The sequence below is a fragment of the Micropterus dolomieu genome, linkage group LG22 (genome assembly GCF_021292245.1).
Source record: "Micropterus dolomieu isolate WLL.071019.BEF.003 ecotype Adirondacks linkage group LG22, ASM2129224v1, whole genome shotgun sequence".
NCBI lineage: Eukaryota > Metazoa > Chordata > Actinopteri > Centrarchiformes > Centrarchidae > Micropterus > Micropterus dolomieu.
Genome location: NC_060171.1, coordinates 34,009,743 through 34,013,261, shown reverse-complemented (window position 1 = coordinate 34,013,261; position 3,519 = coordinate 34,009,743).

Below are 3,519 nucleotides of genomic sequence, written 5' to 3'. Positions count from 1 at the left end.
GCGAGACCACTTGAAAAGGGTGGTCGCTTCAAGCAAACAAACTGACCAAAGGATTTTATGATAGCAGATATGTGATTTTAGCAAATTTCAAAAGCTAAACTATTAATAAATCCATGCTGATCATGAAATCTGTTCAGGAAGCGATCTTATAGGCTAATTGACCTGCACAGTATACTGTACATTGACCATGTACAGTACATGTAAATGCTCCGTACTTGTATAGCGCCTTTCCAGTCTTTTCGACCACTCAAAGCGCTTTTACACTACATCTGCATTCACCAGTCACACACATTCATACACTGAGCCTAAGTGCTCAAACGGAAACTAACATTCACACTCATTCATACACTGGCGGAATAGCCGCCAGGGGCAAATCGGGGTTCAGTATCTTGCCCAAGGACACTTCGACACGCAACCAGGGGGAGCCAGGGATCGAACCGCCGACCTTCCGATTAACAGCCAACCCGCTCTACCTCCTGAGCCACAGCCGCCCCTATGCATGTTAACATGTATGCGGTTTTACGAACGCGTATTAGGGCCATTGTAGTTTTTTTTATTACAGAGCCAGGGATATTCAGAGAAATAATTCAAAACTTCTAAGATAAAAGTCGTAGATTTTTACAAGAAACAAACATGGAAATTGTCTGAGATTAAGCCCAGCTGTAACCAGCTAGGTCAAAGGCAAAGTGAATTGTTGTGGTAGGATTATAATGAAGAAGGGGGGCCCATGTTTAACATTAGGAAAGGCAGTGCCTAATGTATTGCTGTTCTTGCAGGTCATGGGAGAGAAAAAGTCACAGACCACATCAAAAATCCAGAGTGGCTGCATCACATAGGACAACAGCGAGGTTGTTAAACCAGCTGTTAAAACTGAACTATCACCATAAACATAAGCATAACTTATTTACATTTATTAATTAGTGCATAATAATAATGATGAAAATCAGAAGGGGAGGCACGTAGAAACAGCTGTGTTTCTCTCATCATGTCCCTTCTGTCTGTGGATTGCTGCTACAATGTGTGGAAATGGAATTAGTGCTGACAGTTATACTTACTTAACTACGAAAAGCAAGCAGGCAAGACAGCGCCACACCCTACACACATACACACACACACACACACACACACACCGTAAGTTAGCCACTCTTTTCACCATTTTACAGCACTATGGAGCTTACAGTAATTACATTACAAAGGAAGCGCTGGAGGAGGATGAAATCACCGTCCCCTTCCAGCATGGCCAAGGGGAATACCCTACAACAACCCGGAGGATGGGCCCAGCATTTCTGTTCAATTCATCCGCTAACTTACAAGATGCCTCCCCTTTGTCCTGGGTCCACATCATTATTCATAACATACAGACGATTTTCAATTGCATAATAATACTAATAATGCAGTTATTATCAGTTATTTTATTTTGTGTGCAAATACATAGAAGAAGTCACTGATAATGCAGGATGATCTCCAAAACTGTTAACGAGTTACCTGTCAGTCTGTATAACTGTATAACACGTTTACTTCTCTTGGTTCATCGGTTAAAAGTCAGTGTGAACTAAAATCTAACAATGTATCAGCTTGCAGCCTGTCCACTGTATAAGGGCCCACTAGAGGTCTACAGTCAGCTCCGTGCCTGCACCAAATGGTTAGTTGTTCTGATAGATATTGGTTTTATGTGGTAGTGAAGTGAGGGTCTATACTAAACAAATACGTACACAGTGTATAAGAATTATTTTAGAAGATGATATTGTTTATGCTTTGGACATGTTATCACGATTAAACAAATTTGTCAATTAAGTAAGTGGAGATAACAGAAAGGTACAGACAGACAATCCCACAGAGAGAAGATAGACACACAGCACAGCAGACGTGAATTCAGATAGAGACAGAAAAAGAGACAAAGTGAGACGCTTTCAAATTAAAAGTCAATTCCCTGAAAACAAGCTGGCCCTTTTTTCTCCCCGGAGTCTTTCTGTTCCTGATAAAGCTCAAGCTGGGCCGCTGTCATTGAAAACTCTGGGACCCAGCCTTGTAATTATATGCCTTAATGATTAGGCTGCAGAAATTTCATCTAGCTTATTTAGCTGATAAAGGAATTGGAATGAACACTCCACCACCCATAGCTATACCACACACACACATGCATGCTGTTTAAACAAACTTACTGTGGGGTGGTGGTGATGGTGCAGTGGATAAGACACATGCCTTTGGTGTGAGAGACATGGGTTTGAATCCACTGTGATACATCCACCAATGTGTGTCCCTGAGCAAGACACTTACCCCCTAGTTGCTCCAGAGGCGTGCGACCTCTGACATGTATAGCAATTGTAAGTCGCTTTGGATAAAAGCGTCAGCTAAATGAATAAACGTAAATGTACTGTACACTCACTGCCAAGTTATGTATACACATACAGGCTCATAAACTGTGGACACACAATTAAATGCATGGTCTCACATGCTTTTGTATACTCATATGAAGACACACATTAAATAAAATGTGTGCCCTATGCACATGCCAAAGTTAACTTTTCATGCCAACACTTGCAGGCTTGCGATTAATTGCGATTAAGCGCATTGTTACGCGCAAAATTGAATAATGAATTCCAAAGTAGTTTATTGAGCACTTTTAATTTAAATGTAATGCTATATACACAAAAGTGCAATAACATGTGGTTTGCAAACACTTTAAACTAATAAGGTGCTTTTTACCAGCAGTATTTGCCACTGCCAGGGCATTACCTTTTATCTAGCTTGTTAAAACAAGTTACCATCAGAGTCCAGTTATCTTGGGATGTATTCTGAGCAGGTATCAGCAGAAACATTTTTCTTTTATCAGGGAGCAGCAGAAACAGTCTGCTTTCAGTAGCAAGTGTCCCTGTTATAGAGAGGTTAAGTGGTCGAGCAGAAGGAAGGTCCAGACTGTAAAACCGGATAAAAGTGTGAGGGGTGGCCCAGCCAGCCGCGTCACACAAATCCTGGAGTGATGCCCCTGCGAGGAGGGCCCTAGAAGCCGGCATGCCTCGAGTAGAGTGCGCCCTTACGGCCATAGGTGAAGGCAAACCGCGCACCTGATAGGCCAGGGAAATAGTCTGAATGATCCAGTTGCTGATGGTGTGTTTAGAAGCGGGGAGCCCAGCCTTGGGGGACCCGAAACACACCAGCAACTGGTCTGCTTTCCTCCACCGGGAAGACCTCAGTGTGTAAATACTTAGTGCTCTGACAGGGGAGCAGATGAAGTCCCCCGTCCTCCGCGATCACATGAGGTGGGGGATGAAACGCCTGCAGCACCGTGGACCCTGCCAGTCTGGCCGGAACCTTAGGGACATAACCTGGACAAGGGTGCAGGATGGCCCTGACCCTCCCCGGGGCAAACTCCAGAGAGGTGATAGCGAGGAGAAAGGTCATCTTAAGGGTCAGGTGCTTGGCCTCAGCCGACTCCAGGGGTTCGAAGGGGGCCTCAGCCAGCGCTTCGAGAACCACTGCCAGGTCCCAGGTGGGAACCCTGGAACGAGTCACGGGTCT